Genomic DNA, 24,919 nt, shown 5'->3' with positions numbered 1-24,919 from the left:
TTTTGTCTTATTTTTCTCTGTCTATAGTGACTAACTTGAAATTTACTAGTTATTCTACCAAGATTTGATTTTACTGTAGTGTAAATTTAGCTCTGCTAAAAATAATTTTGAACCAGCCAAGTATTTATCTTCATATATAGAATATTATACTTCTTATATTTCTTGAAATGGTAAAAGCAGCCAAATATATATTTTTAAAGTATCATTAGAAGTCCCTTAAAAAGAGAACTTCTCAAATGCCCAGCCTTCCCTTTCTTTATCCAAGGTGTAAATATCACATCCCAGCCTTTTTCATTCTACTTTATTTCAAACAATATTAAAAAGTGTTGACACGTGAGAGGTGGATACAAGTTTTCATTTGAAAAACCATCCAACCTTAGAGAAGAAATATTATCTCACATAATTAGAGGAGTGAATTAAAGTCAGGACACATATGAAATCAAAATTAGTTTTAAGCTCCACTGTAAGATGTATTGTATTCTTTCGTTCAATAAGCATATTAAATGTCAATTTGTGCAGACTTTATTGTCAGGCTCTGTGGCTACAAAGGTAACTAACATTTGGTCCTTAACATCAAGGAGCCCAAAGACATGGAGATGTGGGCAGACACAGAGAGCTACCCATGAATTCACATTGAATTCTACATTCAGATGTGTATTTACAAGGCTTACATGGGCTTCGGTCAATCTATATTGGCAAATATTTTACAATTAAGCTTGTTTTTTCTGTTTGCTCTTTATAACCAAACATAAGGATTAACTTTATATGTTTTTTTTTCTAAGTTTCCTATACTTTCATCAATTTCTAAAACAATTTTTGAAAGGCAGTGTTTGGAAATTTCTATAAAAAATTCATAAAATATCTCACTTTTAAGATAATTCCTGGAACTACACAAATTGATTTAACAAATAAAAGACATATATATTTTTCTCCTCTTTTGAAAATTATTGCTTCAAGAAAATTCTTAAAGAACCTGCATTCTCTTAATACTATTGGACATTGTCACTTTTCCTAATATACTGTTCCCTGACTATCTTTGCTTTATGTGTTCTCTTTGTACTCAATACAATTGTTATATATAGCCACTATGTTACATCTATATAGTTTTCTGTGTGGTTATATAACCAGCTGATACAGGTCATCTTCATAATGATATTTTAAGTCCATAACAGCAAGAAACATGTCTTATTTGATATCACTGATCATCCTTAAAAAAGTACTTTATTAGATACTCAAAAATATTTTAAATAAATGATATTTTAAATTTTTTAGATTAAAAAAGAGATTCAATTGCTATTTTATTTTCACCCCCTACATTAACAAGTCTTTAAGTGGCAAATTCCTCATCACATAGAATTTAGTAATTTCCCATAATTATGTACCTTGAGAGGGAAATTCTGTATTCTTATTCTTCACATAAAAACTGAGATCTCAGTCTTTCTAGTCTTCCACTAAAATGTTTAGCATACAGTACATGTTTGAGTCTTAGTTGAACCCATGTTTGCTCTCTCTGGAAGACACTTCTATCAGATATCTTCATCCTTTGTTCACTCATTTCTTTCCAAATTCTGTTCTACATTATTTTATCAGGAAGAATTTCTTGGCCTATTTTATATATAAAAAAGCAAGCCAGTTCTCATATATTTATTTGCCACATCCTCCTGCATTATATTTTCTAATATCCTTAATGCTCTCTGAAGATATCTATCTATTCATCCATCTATCTATATTGTCTATTTATCACTCCCACCTCAAGAATAATACTCTTATGTAGGGTAAAGTTTTTTGTCTGTTTTCAGCCTGCTGTTCCTTTAGTGCATCAAACAGTATCCAACATATAGTAGGTATTCAATAAATACCTTTTATTCACACTGACAATTACACATTTTAAAAGTAATATAAGTAATATTGAAATAGCTTAAATATGGAATATGACTAATTGATATTTTACTATTTCTTAAATGTTAACTTGTTTGTAATTTATTCTATCAATCCTAAGTGCACAAATACTTAAATAAAACATACTTTAATTTTACTATTAATTTAAAACTTTAACGGCTATTTTTAGCTCTTATTTGAAAGCAATACTGAAAGTATAAGTATTCTAAAGTTTTGCACTATACGTTCATAAGTGACTTATAAAAAATTAATCCAACTTTTTTAAGAATATTAGGATTTCATTTCCATAAATTCCTACAAGATACCTGGAAGAGATCACCTCATTCTGTTCAAAGGAGTATCAAGACAAAAAGGTTTTTCTTTTTTGCCCTAAACTCTCTAATTAATGGGAGAAAATTAATGATTTTATTGGAGATGTTCATCATTAAATTAATCCCTAGAATTTCAGTATTTTATAAGGGAACTGTGAGAATTCTTATTTTGGATTTAAAAAGAATATATGCAGCTGAGTCTGTTAGTCACTAATCCTTCCCATGATTCTTCTAGTACCCATCTTTCTGTTTTGTAATGAGATGAGGTTCTTTAAACACAGAATAGGAAGGAAAAGACATATTTAAGAGCCAACTAGTATTTTTAATATATTTTTACCTGGTAACAGAATCTTCTAGAGAAAGGGTCTACTTAACTATGCAGAAGTTGGTAGCATTCTAGGCACTATGTAAACCGCTGCTTTAACTAGGGCCATGAGTTGATTGAATCAGAGTAGGCACTTGACTCAATGGGATTGCAACCAATTTATTAGATGACCATCTACCTGAAAGAGTTGTCTTGAGGAATTATCAGATCTTTCTCTTGAAGAGGTAAAACAAAAAACACAGAGACTTTTAGAAAACAGTGATAGATATTAAAACAGTGTGGTTCATTGATTAAATAAAGGTTTTGAACCCCTACTGCATACCAAACTTTACTGAGAACATAGTAATGAACAAAACAAAACATGAATTCTTTGCAGCATGAAATTTAGATTCTAATGAAGACAGAACAATTAACAGATTGGTAAATTAAATATTAAGTATGTCAGATGGTAATAAGAACCACAGAATTAAGCTGAACAAATAAGGGAATTTGATATGATGGCAGAAAGCATGACCTCTGGATTTCTTTTATGAGTCATATCAACATGCAAAAGCGATCACTTGCTTGGATGTAAAATGGTCAAATGTGTGATTACATAGTGATTCCTGGACTATGGCCAATTGCTTGGCTAGATCATCAGGAAGGTAGAGGAAACATGAAAATTAGTAACAATTAAATTTAAGAAAGAGATATTTGGATATACTTCCCTGAATGGGCAAAAAAGTGAATATATTTGTGCCCCATGTGAATGTTGACCAATGACTGACCTCAGCAGAGGAGGATTTTAATAATCAAGTGGATAGAGTGACTCATCTTGTAGATACTAGTCAGTCTCTTTCCACAGCCACCCCTGTCATCCTGAAATGGGCTCATAAACAAAGTAACCACGGTAACACCAAGGACTCTTGACTATGTCCACTGCTGAGTGCCCAATCTGCCAGCTTCAGAGACTGATGCTAAATCCCTGAAATGGCACCATACACTGAGGTAGTCAGTCAGCTCCCTGGTAGCAGGTTGATTACATTGAACTGCTTCCGTCATGGAAGGGACAGTGTTTTGTTCTTATTCAAATGGACACTTACTCTGTACATTGAATTGCCTTCTCTGCCTGCAATGTTTCTCCCAAAACTACCATTTGTGGACTTACAGAATGTCTTATCTACTGTTGTGTTAATCTGAGTAGGGAACTAAGTCTTCCATTAGAACATATTTGGATGAGCTGCAGGGTGTTAAAAGAGCATCCTCATGTTGGAAACTAATGTTTTAAGAACAAATCAAAAGTGTAGTGTATAGATACAAGTGAGTAAAAGTTTATAGATGATTTAAAACATGAATGAACCTTATAAGAGAATTAGGCTTTCAATAAATTGGAAAAATAATTATGAAAGTTGAATATAATGCTACTGTTCCTTCTTTTTCTAGTCATTTTATATGACTCTCTAAGCATAAAAAAGCCATGATATTTCCTTGTTCCCACGTCTTAAAGAAATGCTAAAGACATGGATGTGATGAAAGAAAGAGTCTTTGCTTTATACATTACTTCACTGTGCTGCCAAATGCTTTGCCAAGTCAAGGAGTTAAAAAAAAAATGTCATCCTCATAGCGGGCCATACGAAGGGGCAACCTGATGAAATAGAAGAGAAATAAAAATCCCACTGCAAGATAATTATGGAATCATGTACAAACCTTTAAAGGTTAATGAGCTCTCTAGAGAAGATGAATGACAGTTCTAGAATCAGTGCCTGCCTATAATCCATTTTCAACATAATCCTAGTTGTGAAGATTTGACATATTATAGGTAATTTGGGGGTGAATGTTAACTGTGAAAATGGTAATTTAGGTATTGTGAGCCTAACTGATATTAAGAAAAACATCATTTTGTCAAGAGATGAAACAAAAGAATTTAAAACTTAGTGACTAGAAAAAACAAAGCCCACCTTAATGATAAAAAGCAAAGTAAATGACCAAAGAATGATCTTTGAAATTATTAATATAAGCCAAATGAAATCTATCTTTTTATTCTTCTTTTATGTAAAATTTTAAGTGTATAATTAAGCAAAATTATTTCTTTTTAGTTAAATAACGTTGTGGTAAGAAAGACAAAATGACATAAAGAGAAAAATATTTAGCAAAATACATCTGAAACACGTAGATTTCTTTTATAGTAAATGAATACAGTATGATGATTTTTGAGACAGAATTTTCTACTTTATATTTACTATAAGATTACACACTCTATAAGAAGACAAAGACTTTAGCATGGACATTTATGATCAGTCAATTCATTAACTGAGGAATAAGTTGAAGTAAGAATAATTGGTAAAATTTAAGTGGTAAAATTAATAAAATTAAATTCTTATTTTGTAAAGTAAAGGCAGATTACTCAAACATTTTTAAATGAAAAAAATGTGTATTGCAAATAAGAGAAGCCTTGATACAATACATAAATTATTTATTGTATTTATGCTTGTCCAAATGTCAAATTATATAACCTTAGTATTATTAATAATAATAAAATAATAGGAGTAAATATTTACTGAAAACTATCTAGTTCATTTTATTGCTCCAGTAAATGTGTTAATCACTTTATGAGCATTATTTCATTTAAATGTTTTAGCAACTTCACAAAATTTGTATTATTGTTATTATAAACTAAGATTACTGAGATTTTTATGGTCATATGATTTATCCAAAATAGACAACCAATAAGTAGAGAATGTAGAATTTTAATTCAAGAAGTTTCCTTTTAGAAATTGAATTTTGAACATTATTGCTTTGATACTCTCATTTTATAAAACAATAAAATGAAACAGCATTTTTTTCTTTAAATTTTAATGCTTAATAAAAATGGTCAGAAATAGCTTTGTACTGGTATTTGGGAGCAAGTTACGTTAGATGTATTTGGGTTCTCCAGAGAAGAAAACCAACAGTATATAGATAGATAAATCTATTTCCAGCAGGCTGGAAACCCAGGTAGGGTTTCCATTTTGCAGTCTTGAGGAGAATTTCTTCTACTTTGGGGATTCTTAATCTTTGCTCTTAGAACCTTCAACTGATTAGATGAGGCCCACCCATATTATAGAAGACAATCTGCTTTACTCAAAATCTACTGATTTAAATGTTAGTCAGATGTAAAATATAACTTTACAGCATCATCTGGACTGGTGTTTGACAAAACAACTGGACACCATGACCTAAACAAATTGACACATAAAATTAGCTATCAAAAAAGTCAAATCTGTAAGCATGACTAAATTTTATCATCCTCAGTAATCTAAAATAAGTGAGTGAACAGTGATTCAACCAGTGTGTGAGGGATATTAGAATAAATAAATGGGAGAGAGAGAGAGAGAGAGAGAGAGAGGCTACTCCATTTCTACAAGTCAGATCTCTTCCTTGACCACAAAATCCTTACAATAAATTTTATTATCTCTTAAGGTAGGTAGAGTTTCTTGGTTAGTTTGTTTATTCTGTTACTTGCCACCAAACAAGCCTAACTTTTATAGTTTATTAAGTTTGACAAAAAGTAAACAGACAAGTTACTAGAATCTACAAAATACCATTCTAAAACAATACGTTTCTTAAAAGGACTATCTTGAAGGGGAAAAACAAAACAAACAAACAAAAAAATCCCACTTTTCCTTAAGTTTCTAAAATTAATTCCAAAGCTAAAATAAGAATATGAGGTAAAAGTTGTTTCTACACATCACAATATAAAGTCACAGTGCTTGAACTATTATGTTATTCATATGCTCGATTTAACCTAAAAATATCAAGATATGTCTAGAGGAGATGTCAGGTCATGAAAGAATTATTTAATTTCATAATTACAGTGATCTAAATGTTCATGAATTAATTTCATACTCATTCTTACATTAAAATATGTCAAAATTAATTTGCACCTGAGTTATTTTAAATGATTAAAATATTTAAAAATCTGCATTTAATCTAAATACTATATTTATAATTTTTACATTTGTGTTGTTATTATACAAAGAGGAGGATCACTTATTGATTTTTGTTCAACAGACTGAAGTATGTTTTAAATGTTCTCTATTTTTTCAAATACTTTATAGTTCTTTTAAAATGTTAACACTCGGAAAATAGGTCAAGACACTTCCTCTTGGATCTCAATTTTCTAATAGGCAAAATGTGAAATTGTATGAAATTTTCCATAAAATAAACAACAGTTTTTGAATTAAATTTGTATTATTATCATGTGACACAAATATGTACATATGCAGAGATAAACTTATGCAAGATGAAAAGACTCAACGTTTTAGTGAGTAGTGAGTACATAAAAATTTTAGTAAGCAAATAAAAATAGACAAAAACAGCAAAACCTTTACAATAAATTTGTTGGTATTTGATTAATACAAAAAATGCTTTGTGGATACTTTTTTTTTCATCTGTATGGCATGTGGGATCTTAGCTCCCTGACCAGGGATTGAACCCATTCCCCCCTGCTTTGGAAGCCTGGAGTCTTAACCACTGGACTGCCAGGTAAGTCCCTGAGGATACTATTTCTATATAACAAAGAAGGGACTCTAGGATTAAACAGAGCAGTATGCATACAAAAGCATGCAGTACTGAGTACACTCATGATTGAAAATAGCAGATATTGCACACTTTGCTAAAAATGTTTGAGGGTAGAAAGGCCGAAAAGTTATTATCATGAAAGACACTGAGTTTGCAAATGTTCTTCTCAGAGCCATGGGAGCAGTTCTAAGCACAGGGAAGGAAGCACATGCTAGAAACATGATCAGACTCCCTAAAATTTCAGAGACAAATCTATCGGTATTTTTGTGTACTTCTCTAGTGGGATATCACATTTCCAGCAAAGTGCTGAACTTTCCTGCTGCTGTCAGGCATTTAGTATCTTTCCAGTGGTAGGTTTAAAAAAATCAGCATTTCCACTCCAACTTTTGGAAATCATACTGAAAGGGAAAAATTAAATAAAGAACGTACTGTGAATACTAAGGCAAGTAGATTTTCCAAACACTTTATGTTAGAATACCAGAGCAGACAATGGAATGATGGTTCTAAAAGATTTCTTTTATCTTCATGTGCACTTTTATTTGTCCATGTCAGATTTTCTCATATTTTTGTCTAGCTTAAAATATTTAGAACAAGTGATAGCAATTCCTCTTTGGAATCTTGAGTGTGAGATTTGAGAGCTAAATTGAAATCTCCATACAAATGGAAGAAGCAAAGTTATTTAAAAGAGAAGACCACAGAGGCAAAAGGGGAACAATATATATTTTTCACCTGTTAGAAAATAATAAAGCAAGCACTGGTTTGTGTAGGAGCTTAATAATAAATTTTCCATCCAAATAATTTCACAGAATACATTAGCCATTCCTTCCAGACATACGCATTATGATTTTTCCTAATACTGTTAATAGGATGGAATCAATACATGAGAACAAGTTGAGATTGGCAGAGGGCAATCTTGGATATATCTGAGATATATTTCTCTAAAGATAATAGGATAAGTAACCATTAAATGCATTTTTGTAGGGGGCAGACTTTTCCTTCTTAATCAATAATTAACATTCTTCACTGTTTCTGGATAACATCTTCTTTTCCACTGATTTCTCTTCCTAAAGAAAGCTTAAGGTTAATAGCTTGTCACAAGCTTTTGCTGATGCTTATGTTCCAACATGCTTCCAAAGGAATGTGAGACAATAATTTATCTGAATAAGGGAAAAAATAAACTCTTAGTTCAATTTGATTATGTAAACTTTAGTTAAGTTTTCATAAAGATAAAAATTTTTATATTCCAAATATAGTTAAAGAAACTTTCATAAAATAAGAGAGAATGTCATCCAAGGATGTGCAAGAATGGTCTCTATCTCTCAGTTACACTGTGGGAAAATCTGTGTAAACAATCACAAATTTCTTCTCAGTAATAGTCCAAAGTTCATGAATTTATTTTCTAATTTGACTATGATAACCTTGCTCACTTCTAATTGATAACGTTATTTTTTGTTATAACTTAAAGGATACTGACTTGATTATAGACAAGTCACCATTAATATAAGTTAATTAATTGGCTAAAGATCATATTTTCCAAGTGGCTGAATGTATTATTCTTGATACTTCCCTGCCTCTCTCTCACACAAATATCTGACCAATATAATCAAATAATTTTGGCTCTACTTTTATGATATATCCAGAATTTATCATTTCTCAATACCTTCACTGCTACCACCTGGGTCTAAGATGGCATCAAACTACATAGCATTTCTTGCAATAACCTCTTAACTGATGTCGCAGCAGTCTATTTCCAATATAGTAGCCAGTATAATCCTTTTAAAATATTTCAGGCCATATTATTCCTCTGCTCCAAGGCTGCAATGACTCTTTTCTGAACATTCTAAACAAAATGGCATTACCAAACTCACACTCACTCTCCAAACCCCTTTGAGATGCTTTAGTCTTCTCAAAAGCACTCATAACTGTGTGACATCCTACATTTCTCTGTATGTATTTGTTTACTATTTGTCTTCCCAAATATAATATAATGAAAGAGAGTGAAGTCAGGGACTGTATTTTCTTCACTAGGATATCTCCAGTGACTAGAAACTTGCTGGTTCATTACAAGCTCTGAATAAACATAGGTTGAATAAGTGAATGAAATTAAGAATATACCAAGGTTTATGATTGCCACAAAAATTAGTCCAATAATTGTAAATGGATTAAAAAGGTAATCTCCTTTAATGTAGATTACTTTTAACATTCTAATATGAATTATATTAATAGCTACATTTTTCTTCTGCCTTCTATGTTACAAGGCCCTATGTTAAATCCTTTATATACATTGTCCTACTCATCTTTGAATAATGCTGTGAAGTAGGTGCAAGTATGACTGATTTTACAAATGAGAAAGCCAAGACTTAGCAAGATCAAATTATCTTTTCAGGGTAAGAAAGTGCTTATGTGGCAGAGCTGAAGCATGTCAAATTGATTTCACAGCCTGTTTTATGTTATACTGTCCCAATCCACAGTTTAGATGTTTTGGGTTAAGTGATGTTTTATAGACCTGCCTGGCATCATAATCTGCACCAAATAACGTGATAAATACATGAATTATTTTCTGAAATCCCTAAGTAGTGCCTCATTGGATCCTTTTCAACACTCTCAAGAACATAATTTCTCTCTATTCTGTTCATATTTGTTGCATCTATTTTACAATCTGGGTATGATCTTGATATTTCCAACTGTGAGTCAGACTTTATCCCAGCATTATTCAAATCATCTCAAGCAATGTTTCTCTCCTTTTATCCAGGACCTCAGAAATTTCCAACCTGTGGTCTTTGTGGGCAACAGCTCCACCTTGCTCATCCCTGCCTCACATTAAAAATACACTACTGTGATACTGACAAAATGTTTTGAGCCTCTATCAGGTGATTCCTTTGCTTTCTGGTTTTTCATCTGAAACTAACTCATAGGATACAACATAACTCAGATTAATGTATTTACTTAGAGGGAATTTAGTGTACTAGTATAGCACACCATTTTGGATCTATTAGAATAATAAAAATAACAACACTAACACACATTTATTTCAACTAGTGGGTCTTAGTTTAAGTTTGCTGGCTACTTAGAAAGTCCATAGATGAGACACTGGTTCCAAGAGCAACTGTATAATTGATCCACCAAATATGTGTGTGTGTGTATGTGTACGTGTGTGGAAAACTATGTGTGATTTGCAGGGAGGGCAGTCATAAATTTCATCAGATTGTCAGAGGGACTCTTGTCATAAAAAATTCTTAAGAATTTTCATGCCATTATATCATTTTTGTTAGAGGAGGTCATCAAGAGGATATGATCACTGATTGATCCACAAGCTGGCCCAGGGTAATCAGATGCTCCTTACCACCTCCCCTGACCTTGGAATACACATTTTGCCCATTCTTCCCACAGAGGGAGCCATTTTCAAGGACATGACCTTAAGAGAGCAACGTGTTGTGGCCATCTGTATGGTACATGTGACTGAACCCAGCTAAGGCCTCTATGTAAACTCAGATTCTGATGGGAGGGTGAGGAGATCTATTCATCTTGTAAGTTTCCTTGCGTATTTACCCTGCCACCTACCAATCTGAACCCCTGCTTCTTTCTTCAGTCTCTCCTTGCCTTCCATGTATGGGGGCCAGTTTGCAAACCAACAAATGTTGAGCCACCCAAGATACCAAGAAATGGGGCTTAGGAAAGAGGCATCATGAGGGAAATCCCAAGTTGACCATCGACCTCTATGTGGAGAGGGATGGCCCGTATGTTAGATACTTGTGGACTGCTGCATGAGTTTGGAGGTGCCCCCCAAAATGCTGGCTGTTTTGATGCACTTGTCTGAGGAACTGGTTATAACGCAATTCACTGGGGCAAAGAAAGAAGAATGGCTGTGCAGGGGGTGAGCCTCTACTGTGGGCAGGTCAGCTGAACACCAATGCCCAATGAGAAGCTGAAGCTTCAGTTAGAAAGAGGAAGAGCTGAGGATAGAGAAGGACGCACAGGTGTCCACCGCTCTGCTGGCTTTGGGGCTGGCAGACAGGGTGGGAGAGCAGGATAGTAAATTGGAGAATCTAGAGTGCCATTTTGAAAAGCTAGGAGGGAGCAAGCTGCAATGGATTAAGGTCCAAGCGCTTGTGACAAAGCCTGATTGGGACACTAATGGGTGGAATCCCTGGGAAAGTGAGGAGAGCAAAGGGGAGGACGCTGTAGGGTTTGACAATGAAACGGTAGAAAAGCCCCCGCCATCTGACCCCTAATACAGAGGAAAGCAAAAGCACAGCAACAACACCAGCCAGTGGTGCAGCCCCCAATTCAGGAGACATTCATGATGAGAGAATATATACCCACTGAGCTTACTGATATAGCTGCCAAGTTCCAGCAAGAAGCCAGGGAAAGGACACAGGCGTGGTTGGTACAGCTATGGGATATGGGGCGGGGGGGCCAATGGCATTTCTCTGATTGGGCAGGAAATGGAAAAAAATGAGCAACGTCACCACATACTCTGCCCTCCAACATTGCCTACATGGTGCTCTGGGGGTTCAAGGTACTCACTCCCTTGTAGACTGGATCTCTCTAGCCTTCAGGAAGCCTTGGTCCAATGAGAGGAGGCTCCCTGAGGATGCAGGACACTGGAAATATACAGAGGAAGTATAACAATGTTTAAGGGATTTGGGAGTAAAACATGCCATCTATGCCCCTGTTTTTGAAGGCCCTGATGGGACCACATTCACTGCAGGAATGAAAGCCAAGATACTCCAGTTTGTCCTCAGCATTGTTACTTATTTTGGGAATCATCTTAATCTGTGTTTCTCTTTGATGTGCCTATATTGTTGCTGTGGTGTCTGCCTCCAATGCAGAGAGATAGATGCCAAAGAGTCACCTCCATGTTAATGGAACCCCTTGCTGACCACTCAGGGCATACTGCAGAAGATGGGAGATGTGTAAGATTGTAAGAGCCAGTCACGAGGGGTGGGGTGTTGGAGGACGTTATCCAGAGGACGTGACCTCTGATTGACCCTTGAGTTGGACCTGAGCAATCAAGGCTCCTCACACCACCCCATCCTTAGAATATACGTTCTGCCAGTGTTCCCACAGTGGAAGCCGTTTGCAAGGATGCAGCCATGAGAGAGCAAAGTGTTGTTGAGACCATCTGGACAGTACACGTGACTGAACCCAGTTAAGGTCTCTATACAAACTTTTAAGATTCTGGAGAGCGGGTGAAGAGATCTATGCATCTTGTAAGTTGCCTTGTTATTAGCCCTGCCACCTACCAATCTGGAGTGGTCACCCTCATTCTTTAATCTCTCCTTGCCTTTTGCATGGGGGCCAGTTTTCAAAACAAATGTGTATATTCAAAGAAATTTTGTTTTTACTAATTGCCTCCAGGGCCACCTAGAAATTATGAATCTTTTTTTAAAAGTTTTATCTCAATGTGTCTAGACTTGCTATTATTTTCCTTAACTGGCCTCATTTTCATAAAGTTTTGCTACTCATCCGCCAGGCAAAACTGAGCCTTTTGTATCATATTTTGTTTCTTGAGGCACAGTTGTTTTCTGTGGAGGAAATAATACATCAAACATACAGAATGTGCATCTTTGTCAGGGAGGGGTGAGGAGGAATGTGAGATGTGAATTTTGTTCTGCCCACAGCATTTGTCAGCCAGCAGCGAGGGAAAAAAATGGATATAAAAATCTATTGCTCTTGAGGAAAAGGAGCAGGTAGCATGTACCGTTACTTTAAAAGACAGTGATAGCAATTTTTGTTACTGTTTGCAGCTGTGTTTTTCTGCCAAAATAAACATGGTTGTGTTGTATCTCACCGTTTCTCCTTCTTTATCTCTTAGTGAGGAGAAAGGAAAATTCTCACTTTACTGATGAGTTACATCATCATTTTCTGAGGCAGAGAGGAGGAGAAATGCTCTCGACTGTTTCCATGGATGGTAGCATTTTATTTCACTGTTGGAAAGTTGATGGACAAGATTACTATTTTTCTTGACTAGCCATGCTATCTCCAATTTGCCAGTTTCTGAATTACAAATCAGCAATTTAACTGGTCATAATTTACCACATTTACAACATTCTCCTCACCATATATGTATGTATCAACAAGAAGAACGCCTAATATTTGGCAAAGTTGTGTGTGTGTGTGTGCGCACGTGTGTGTGTTTGAGAGATAGAGAGAGAAAGAGAGCTGTTTTAAAATGTAGATGACAGTTTAACTCTGACCAGTAATTCAGAACAAAGCATCATCAATATAAGGCTGCTTATCCTTAAAAGTTTTTGTGTCAGTTATTTAAAGTTTATTGACTATTGATAAGTTATTTGGCAAAGAAAAAATCAGAAAATAGATTCTACCTTTGATAAGCACTTTCAGGACAACATATAAGTAAAAAACAAAAAAAATCAACTGAAAAATAGTGAGACTTCAAATGGGAATTATATTTAATGACTATTGTTTTAAGTACTGTATTAGTTTCTTATCGTTGCTGTAACAAATTACCCCAAACTCAGTGGTTGAAAGCAATGTAAATTTATTAGCTTATAGTTCCAGACATCAGAAGCACAAAATGGTTTCCATGGGCTAAAATCAAGGTGCCTGCATGCTGAATTCCTTTCTAGAAGTTCTAGGAAAGGCTCTGTTTTATTGCTTTTTCCAGCTTCTAAAGGCTGTCTGAATTCAGTAGCTCATACTCTCCTTCCATCTTCAAAAGCAGCAATAGGGCAGTAGGTAGATGAGTCTTTTCCACATCTGAAGGGTAGCAGAATATGCATTTTTGGCATAGAGATTGTCTTCAGCTGATTATTATTGAGAAACTACAGACATAGGAGAAGCTCTGAAAACAGAGTAGAAGTTACGCTTTTGTAAGGGACATTTACATTTACGAAGGAAATGTTCATTTCTAATAGTGTCTCCTTCTCTGTACCAGGGAGAGAAAGACGACTCTAAATCACAAGAGAATCTTATCAATAGAGAAAAACTTAAATCTATATATCAAACCTCATCCTTGTTTACCTTGCTTTTCCTGGTCTCATAACTGGCACTGCCCTGCCTTCAACATTTTCCTTTTTTCTTTAGCTGAAAATGGCATATTTTTTACTCCAAAATGTTAATAGCATTTCTTTCTTTCTTTTTTTTTTTATCTTAAAGTTGATGTTTATTGTTCACTGACAAAAATGTCCAAAACTTATAAATAAAATGTAACCCTAGACAACAAGAGTTATTGCAGATAGAAATCTGAAGATTCTGGAACCTCTTAGTTTAGGGGTTACTCAATTCCTTTGTGAAATAAACATAGTATAACCGAATATCTTGTTTTCTTTCATCTTCCTACTGTGTTTTTTTTTCTTTTTGCAAAGCTTTTTTTTTTTTTTTCCATCAAAGTATAGTTGATTTACAAACTTGTGTTAGTTTCTGGTATACAGAAAAGTGATTCAGTTATTTATATATATATGATGATATATATGAAGATATGTATACATATATATATTCTTTTTCAGATTCTTTTTCATTATAGGTTATTACAAGATATTAAATATAGTCCCCTGTGCTGTACAGCAGGACTTTGTTGTTTATCTATTTTATACGTAGTAGTTTGTATCTGCTAATCTCAAACTCCTAATTTATTCCTCCTCCCCTTTCCCCTTTGGTAACCATAAGTTTGTTTTCTATGTCTGTGAGTCTGTTTCTTTTTTGTAAATAAGCTCATTTTTGTCATATTTTAGATTCCACATAGAAATGATACCATGTGGTATTTGTCTTTCTCTTTCTGACTTTGCTTAGTATGACAATCTCTAGGTCCATCCATGTTGCTGCAAATGTCATTATTTCATTCTTTTTTATGGCTGAGTAGTCCATTGTATCACATCTTCTTTATTCATCTGTTGATGGACTTTTATGTTGCTTCCATGTCTTGGCTATTGTCAATAGTGCTGCTATGAACACTGGGGTGCATGCATCTTTTCAAATTAGAGTTTTCCCCAGATGTATGCCCAGGAATGGGATTGCTGGATCATATGGTAATTCTATTTTTAGTTTTTTAAAGAATCTCCATACTGTTCTCCATAGTGGCTTACGAATTTACATTCCCATCAACAGTGTAAGAGGGCTCCCTTTTCTCCACACCATCTCCAGTGTTTATGATTTGTGAACTTTTTAATGATGGCCAGTCTGACCAGTGTGAGGTGATACTTCATTGCAGTTTTGATTTGCAGTTCTCTGATAATTAGTGATGTTGAGCAGTTTTTCATGTGCCTATTGGTCATTTGTACGTCTTCTTTGGAGAAATGTCTATTTAGGTCTCAAAAAAGACAGGACACCATAAAACTCCGAGAAGACAACATAGACAAAATATTTTCTGACATAAATCATAGCAATGTTTTCTTAGATCAGTCTCCCAAGGCTTTTATAGAAATAAAAGCAAAAATAAACAAGGGGAACCTAATCAAACTTATAAGCTTTGTATAGCAAAGGAAACCATAAACAAAATGAAAAGACAACCTATGGACTGGGAGAAAATATTTGCAAATGATGCAATCGACATAGGCTTAATTTCCAAAATATACGAACAGCTCATACAACTCAATAACAAAAAAACAAACAACCCAATCAAAATTGGGTAAAAGACCTAAAAAAAGATATTTCTTCAATAAAAATGTTATTTAAGGTGGTGGCTTGGCCATCTTGGTGAGTTACTCAGTTTTTCTGGGTATATCCCATGTATATATGATAAACTTCTGTTTGATTTTTCTTTTGCTAATCTGTCTTTTATTATAGGGAGCCTTACCCAAAACTCAGAAGAGCAGAGAAAAAATTATTTTTCCTTTCTACACATCACATCACTCTGACACTGACTCTTGTTCCTCCCTCTTCTATAATTAAGGAACTTTATGATTACTTTTGGTCCACTGAGTAACCCAGGATAATCTCTCTATTTTAAGGTCTGTCGATTAGCAACCTTAATTATATCTGCAGACTTAATTCACTTGTGCATGTAACTTAACATATTCATTGGTTCAAAAGATTAGGACTTTTACATGTTGGGGAACCATTATTATTTCTACTATAAGCACATAATATGTACTTTATATTATGCCAACTCTTCTATGAAGTTGAGGGAAGGCAGGCCAAGTCAGAAATGGACATCTATGTTTATAGTAAAGTATATTCATTAACTTAATAAAATGGATTCATTAGAGTTATTACTAAAGTACTATGTGGCAATATAGTGTATGACATCCAATAGCTCAGGGAAGTTTGGGGGATGGAAATGCTATTATTTTTAACTCTCACTTTATAGGTTTCTTAAGAGCAGAAATGCCCTAACTACCAGATACCACTGAGTGAGAGCAGTTAGTTTTAGCCATATATCAATCTAATTCTCATTAGGTCTGTGTTATGATTTTATCCCAATAACAATAGGAAAATAATTTTGATCTAAAAGGCATTTGTATCTTTGGGAAACTTGAAAAAAATGCTATTTTAGTTATCCCTTGACATTTCATAAGTTCCAAGAGGACAGGGAATGCCAAATTGTTTTCACATGGTGTGAATCAGCCTAACTTCATTTTGAAGGAAGCACGTATTGAAAGCCTTGGACAATTATTGTGCCTTAGATACTGGACAAAGAAAGATGAACAAAACACTGAGCATTTCTATGAAATGCAACATCATGCTAGAAATACACCAAGAGTATTAGGGAGTAGGAGGAAAGGACATTTAGACAGAGTCAAACATCTTATAGGAGGTGATACTTGATTTGGTTCTTTTCAGAAAAGGAGTAAGATTAATTTAAGACCAAAATTCTTAGAAAAGGAGTAAGATTAATTTAAGACCAAAATGTTGAGAATAATGGGTTAATGCCATGTGAGCAGAGGGAATAGCATGAGGAAAAAAACATCACAAAGGTGTAAAAACATCAGAGAGTGGTAGAGGCAAGATTTCTGAAATCTGCAGTTTCCAGTGACATATCTATAAACGGGATGCAAATAGAATATAGCACATTATGAAATTATTGCTTAGTGATTAGACTAATCAGCAATAATATTTGAAGAAAATTCTCCATTTATTTACATAGATAATGATGCCCTGGAGTAGATGAGCAACCTCTACGTTCTCTTCCAGGTAATTTTTATTCCAGGTAGAGCAACATAGCATGCAATAGCACTGCAAAAGTCTCTGCCCTTGTTCCACGGCAGTGAAGGGAGACAATACACAAAAACATAATTATGATAAAATGATTTCAGATAAGAAGACTAGCAATGAAAAACAAATACAATCAGACACAGTGTGACTGATGAAAGGAGGAGGTGACATTTTGAGTAAAGTTTGTAATAATGAGACAGATCCAACAATAAAACTATCTATGGGAAGATATTAATCATTGCAAGGAGAATCATAAAGACCTATAGCTATATTAAAATGATGAAAGTTAATGCTTATGTATACAGCAGATACATATTTTATTGCTCAAACCAGGACATCTTATTGGTGAAGATTTTTATTAAGGTATTTATTCACTGACTGAATGATTTGATCTTATTTTATTGGTGGTCAACTACTATTCAAAATTTATTTTTGAAAATAAAATTATTCCTAAATGACTTAAAATAATATATATCTACATTAATTACATATACATTGCTACAAAAGTATATCAATTAAAGCAAAAAGTGTCATTTACATTAAAAGTGAAATAAGCGGATTCTCTTTTCTTGTTACATATTCACACATTTCAATTCCCTAGCCACCTAGTATGCCTTGCAACTGATATTTTTCTGCAAAATGCTTTTTAAAATATAATTCTTCTCTTTTTCTTTTTTTACAAAATCACCCATAATCTCCCCCCAAATTATTTTTTACTTAATAAAATTGAAAATGCTGATATATTTAATTGCCACTCTTCTTTATATCATAACATTTTTAATTGAGATAATTCCCTCTCTCTCTCTCTCTCTGTGTCTCTCAGTACCTGGTAAAAACTAACCAAACATTTAACAAATGATGAATAATTTCAATTCCATTTTTTTTTGTATTGACAGGTGAAGGTATTTCAGCACCAACAGATTTATAGGTATGTCTTACTGCCTTCATTCAGAACGCTAATATTTTTAACGAATATCTTGCAAGACAAAATTGGTTAAATTAAGTTGACTCCATACATGACTCACTTAAATGTTTCTATGTATGCTTTTTTGCCAAACATAGGTGCTTCAAAATCATAAAATCCCTTTATTTGATTCCATGCCAGTATAGAATATAAATTTAATATGTAGAATTCCATCAAAAATTCTTTCTATATATAGAGGTACTCCAAAGCACACATGTAGACTTTCAAAATTAAATCTGTACACCATGTAAACTTTTATTGTTTAATTTGTTCAGTACTTTCATAGTTCTCGTAAGAATATATTTTAATGCCTCTCTCTTTGAAACTTTATTTTCAATAGATGAGAATTGGTACTATTTCCAAAACATAAGTTTTGTGCCACTCGATTTATTGGACAACTTGAATTACGCAAAATATATTTAAATTTCAGAGGATTTAATGACAAAAATCATCTTATTCTATATGCCTAGGATAAGTTAAAAAAAATATTTATTCAAAGGCTCAATATATCTAAAGTCTGATCACTGACAGGCAGTCAAGAGTCAAAGCATGCACAATCAACAGCAGCTTCATTACTATTTATTTTTAGTTCAGACACTCTAATTTTGTATACATAATATGTTTATAAATATTGACAGCTGCATTTGGTTAGTAAAATGTCACAACTTTCTTGTGAGTATTTATAAATTACATTTTTACTCTAATCATCTCTTAGTCTGTGGTGTGTGTGTGTGTTTTTGTGTGTTTGTGGTAGAGGTGGGCTGGAAGTGAAGAAATGAGCTCATACAAGAAAACAGAGTAAAATGTATTTAGAATTTCATTATTCTTTACATTAGCTCCAGACAATTTGACAAATTTTTGGATTTAATGGAATTGTTATTTTTCAAGTACTAAAAAGACAAAACATAAGAGTAACTGTAAAAAAATACAGTTAATTCAGGAGGAAGGGGAGTATGGAGTCTGTGGTGCTAGCTTAGAGTCAGAGTATCAAATATCATTAAGACTTTTTAATTTTAATTTATATACAGATAGATATGTACAGAAACACACACCTACACACATACACGCATGTATGTGTGTATATTTATATGGATTACTATACACACATATATTTCAAACTCTGTTGAGGAAGCCTAGAAGTACTGACACCCCAATAACAATCAGCACATTCAGCACTACATCATAGTTTGCAAATACCTTTCTTCAGTAGCATAAACCAAGTTTTCCTGAAGTGATAGCTGATTCTAGGGCTGGGGCAGGGATCATACAAGATAAGCCTGGTACATTATGTAGTGTCAGAAAGTAAGGAAATGCTTATTAAAAAAGTGGAATATGTCAAAAAGATATTGGAGCCAACCTTTCAGCGTCCCAATAGCCCAAGCTGTGACAATTTGAGCAACAAAATAAATAATGAGAGTATTAGATTATCACTCAAATCATAAAAATAAATATCCATGAATCCATATTGATATGAATAAATGACTGAATAAGTAAATAAAGGGATGAGAAAGAACACACATTTTTTTTTTTTACAGAAGAATTTCTCATAATGAATGTAGAAGAAATGAGAAAAATAGAAAATCACTGTTAGAATATGACAGTAATAATTGCTATGGGCAAGTCCCTGGATGAATGCTAAAATTACTGTGAAAAATTTTAAGTAGAAACAACATACTTGCAAAGTCTCAGAATAACTTCCCTCAACTGTTAATTAATAGATCTGGCACTTTTATCCGATATCTACAAATTATTTGATACTTTTCTCTCCATGAGGTATAGTTTTACTCCTCTCCCCTTGACAGTGGGCTAGATATAGTGACTTGCTTTTAAGGAATAGAGTGGGGAAAGGAAAAAGTACAGTAACTTTATGGTGGAGAAATCTAGTGGACACCACCTTAACCAAGAAATTAAGGTTGACATCAACAGTCATAAGTCATGCTGGTATCATATACTATCTGATATTATGTGATGAGAATATCTTTTCACCACTGCTGTATCATACTCCCTCCCCAAAGCATAATCCCAGTTTAATTATAAGAAAATATTAGACCAATCCAAATCAGGGGACATTCAACAAAATACTTTGCAAGAACTCATCAAAATTGTCAAGGTCATGAAAAACAAGGGAATGCTGAGATTCTGTCACAGACAGGAGTAGACTAAGGAGATAAGATGACAAAACACATTATGGTACCCTAGACTGAATCCTTTAATAGTAAAAGTACATTAGCAGAAAATATAATAAAATCTGAATAAAGTATTTAAATGTTAATAAAATGTGAATAAAGTCTAATAAATGTTAATTTATTAGTTTTAAATATTTACCAGCATTACAGACCATGTTAGTATTAGGGGATGCTGGATGAAAGTTTTATGGGAACTCATTAAACCATCTTGACAATTATTGAGTAAATCTAAAATGATTTCAAAATAGTTTTTAGAGGTTGACAACTTTTAGGATAGTTTAATGGAGAGAACCATCAGAACTTCATTCTCATTTTAGCTCTACTTCAAACAACTTGTTTCTTCTTTGGTTCTCAGCTTTCTAATTTGTAAAATGCAGAGATAAGATAATTCACCTGTGATTCTTTCTTCAGTTTTCTCTAACATTATGTGTAAGATTTAAATTATGACGAGCCATAATCTTAGATTTTTGTTAGGTGGATTGGTAGAAGCAGACATAGAGATTAGTGTGGCAGACACCCTGTAAAATGACCCCCAGTGATCTATACCTCCTGGTATCTATGCCCTGGTGTAATTCCCTCTGCTTGCCTGTGGGCTGGATTTGGTGTCTCACTGCTAATAAATAAAACATAAAAGAAGCGATAGGGTATTATTTATTGGACTAGCTTATAGAACACTGCAATTTTCATCTCGGACCGTCCCTCTCTCTTATTCTCTTCCTTGCCCTCTCTAACTGACCCAGAGAGAATCCAGATGTCATGCTATGAGGCAGCCATGTGGGCAATTCCAGGTGATGAGAAAGTAAGGGACTGACCACCTGAAAAATTGGTTTTCATTTCAATGAGGGTTTATCTATTGTGTCTATTCTGTCTAATGATATAATTAGTGAAAAAAGATAAATATTATATGGTAAGACACCTTGTTGTAAATATGCATCTTTTAGGGACTGTGACTTGCTTTTAGCTTCTGATTTCAATATTTATTGGAATAGAGTAAGGCCCTGGCTATTTCCATGGTGGTCATTAGTTTCATTTCTGCAAGCAGACTCACTCTCATTTTTTTCTATATGGGGCTACGGGGCTACCAAACAACCTTTTTGTGGGTTCCTCAAATAAGAAAGTCTCATTTTACATAATTTCACTCTTTCCCTGATTTAATCTTATACCAATTTATTCTTCCTCTTTTTCCTACCCACAAATGTTTTTGACCCAACCATTAAAGGTTAAAATATGGCAAAATGGAACATTGGTATAATCTAATGTGATATTCCTTACTTTTTCTAATGTCATATGCATCTATTATAATTATACTAGATCAGTTTTAAAATTTCTTTTTAGATTCATGCTAATGATATAAAATATAATACGATTAACATTGAACAAGGAAAAGTGTAAGAATGTTTTATTTTGTATGATGATGAAATATCAAGGTTATATATGGTATTTCATTATGAAATGAATACATCTAAATCTTGTCAAAAGTACATTCTAAACCTTCTCAGAAAGAGTTAACTTTTTCTAGGTCAAGTTTGAAACATTACCTTTTGCTATATTTTTTCTACTTCAAATATTGAGGTTGATAATTTGAAGATACTAATCTTAAACTTTCAAGAAAATTGCTAGTGGAGCTAAAATAAAATATCATGTCATTTTTTGGAATTAGCTATTTAATTAAAATTTTCATTCATCTCCTTGAAAATAGAGATAACTGACAGGCAAATTTTAACCTTCAAGAAATTATTATCTATAATGAAATTATTAAACTTAAATTACAAAAATTAAATTTTTGGTTTGTGTATTTTTCAGGTATTTTATTTGCACAGTTGAGATTTAATATTATGAGAGAAAGTTCATATAAACATGTGTTTAAGATAAGATTGACTCAATGTTTATTGACTGATTGATTGAGGATTGATTTTAACTAGTAAACTCAGAACTAATATTTGAATTTATTCTGGACATTAATCAAAATATGTCTCCATTAAAATTTTTCTTTTAAACTTTTTGGACAGGCATAAAATATTTTTTTATTTATGCTTGCACAGTAAATTGGTAATAGTTTAATGATATTTAATTTTAGTGAATTAACTCTGTGATAACAATACTATTTGTTCTTTAAAAATCTGTAGACTTCTATTTCATAAATTAACAGCTCCAAAACCAAGCTTCACATTTAACTAGCTCTCATAAACATGAACAAAAATAAAACATTAAGTAACTTTGCAAAGCCAAGGGCTTATAATTTATTGGCAATTTTGCTCTTTTAATCATATCATAAGTTGGATTGAATGACCTGCTAAGAGATGAAATGAGTCTAAACTGCAAATTCAAAATCAATTTAAACATGCAGAATAGGGTCTGCATTTTTATTCACATATACGAAATGCTCTTTAATTTGAAGAAAAAAAACTAACTTGAGAAATGAGCATATATCTATCTGTAACTGATAATTCTGCCTCCTCCTGATGTTACAATGATTCTAACAGTGGAGAATATTAAATGAAATCCCTAAGTAATGGAAAGGGTGATTGTGTTAAAAGGGCTGAGACATCAGTCAACTTAGACTCATGATGTTATTACCCTTCCTCTAGGCAGTGCCACTGAGATGCTATAAGTGACTGCAGAGCTCAGCAGGAAGGAAGAAAATGTAATGATGATTCTAATTTTCATGTAGATTTTCTTTGTAGTTGGAGCATGTCCTGCATCACATTGCTTCCAAAACCAGAGACTGCCACTTTGTACTCTGCCACTTGCAAGTGTGAAAGAAACATTTTAAAGACAGGTATTCAAGTCTGATTTAAACAGTGTCTGGAAAACCAGAGTGGAGATAAAGATTGATAATGTATTAGTACTGGCCGATAGTGGATTAGCCAAGTAGACTAAAAGTGTTTTCATTGTTTGAAGTTCCATTGCCACATTTTAGCTGTGATCTTAAACAAGTTATTTAACTTCTCGGTGCCTTAGTTTGTCAACTGTAAAATTATGATAATCATAAAATTGATGGTATCTACTTCATCAAATTATTCCGAGGTATAGAAAATTAACAGAAGAACAAAACACTTAAAGCGGCACCTAGAATATAGTAGGCACAAAGCTCTTATGTGTATGCCTAAAAAAAATCCCCATGGCAGTTTTTTATGAAATAATAAATGAAATTGTTTTCCTGTTTAGAAAAGATGTACAAGTCAATTATAGATAATTTAGAAAATAAAAAAATAGTAGACTCAAATCTTATTCATAATGTCAAAACTCATTAATAATTATTATTTAATTTGTTTTATTTACCTATTAGAAATATTTTCATAAATTAAATATACTTGTATAATGCCATTTTTAGTGACTGCATGCTTATTCCATTAGGTTATTCCATAATTTATCTCCCATTTAATATCAGGCCTCAGTTTCTCACCTCTAAGGTGCACATAGTAGTAAATACCAACCTCTTTGTATAATAGGGAAAGTTAGGTTTGACAGTGTATATAGAGTTAACAACATTTGAGCTATTTTTATTATTTAATAATTGCAACTTAAAAAAATTCCATTTTGTTTTAACTCACTTTAACATATTTAATGATGCATTGGAGAATGTGTATATGTTGAATTATTGGAGCACACATTACACATTAAGATTTTAAATCTAGGAATCACTTTTAAATTGCAGTTAAGCATAACTGTTTTAACTAAATTTTCCTTGTTTTTCCTCCAAGCAAATTGAATTCCCAGAATCCCTTCTCATTTTTCTCTCCTATTTTAAGGTCCCGATTCAACAGTCCTCCAAGCAAAGACCTAGTACACCCTTTCAATTACATGATTACAATATGCACAGTCTCATTTATCACCCTTTATAGAGTTAACAGGGTCCTTTTGCCTTGAACCATCTTTTAAGATATTTAAAGGTGACTTTATAATGCAAATAATTTCAATTTTATATGTATGACTGTAGGGGAATTATTCTAATTTGCAATGATATTAAGTGCAAACTAAGTGAAAAGTAAGAGTGAGCAACTCTGCAGAATTATTCAGTTTTAGATTTTTTCCATAAATATCTCCTCTGAGTTCTTCATTGGATGAAAACTGCATAGAAAGTAAATGTATATCTGCAATTTAAAATATTAATTTATTGTCTAAAGATGAGCTCATATTTTTAATCAATGTGTCATTTTTTTCATGTAAGGACTAGGTTAAAAAAATTGGAGGACTTGGGTCATGTGCTGCCAGTTTAATATCCTAGTAATCAAAGCAAAAACTCTGAGATACAACTCTTAGACTATGGCCCTTTGACACCTGAAGAACTAAGGACATGTTCCCTTGAATGATGGAAACTCTATTAGAATTTACTTGGAACTTATAAATTTCATCGACTGATTATTTTAATTTATAGCATATACATTGCTTCTATTTTATTGTTAGATATTTTAATAATTCTGTAATATAATATTCAGTAACATGCACATCTATTGCCATAGAACTATGAGAAATTATTTTAACAAATGATAAAGTCTTACACATTACTATGACACTTTTAGTCACCAATAAAATAATTCCTAATATTCTTCTGATATCCTTATCTTTTTACTGTCCA

This window comes from Balaenoptera musculus, chromosome 5 (genome assembly GCF_009873245.2).
Source record: "Balaenoptera musculus isolate JJ_BM4_2016_0621 chromosome 5, mBalMus1.pri.v3, whole genome shotgun sequence".
Lineage (NCBI taxonomy): Eukaryota > Metazoa > Chordata > Mammalia > Artiodactyla > Balaenopteridae > Balaenoptera > Balaenoptera musculus.
Note: the sequence above shows the minus strand (reverse complement) of the source record.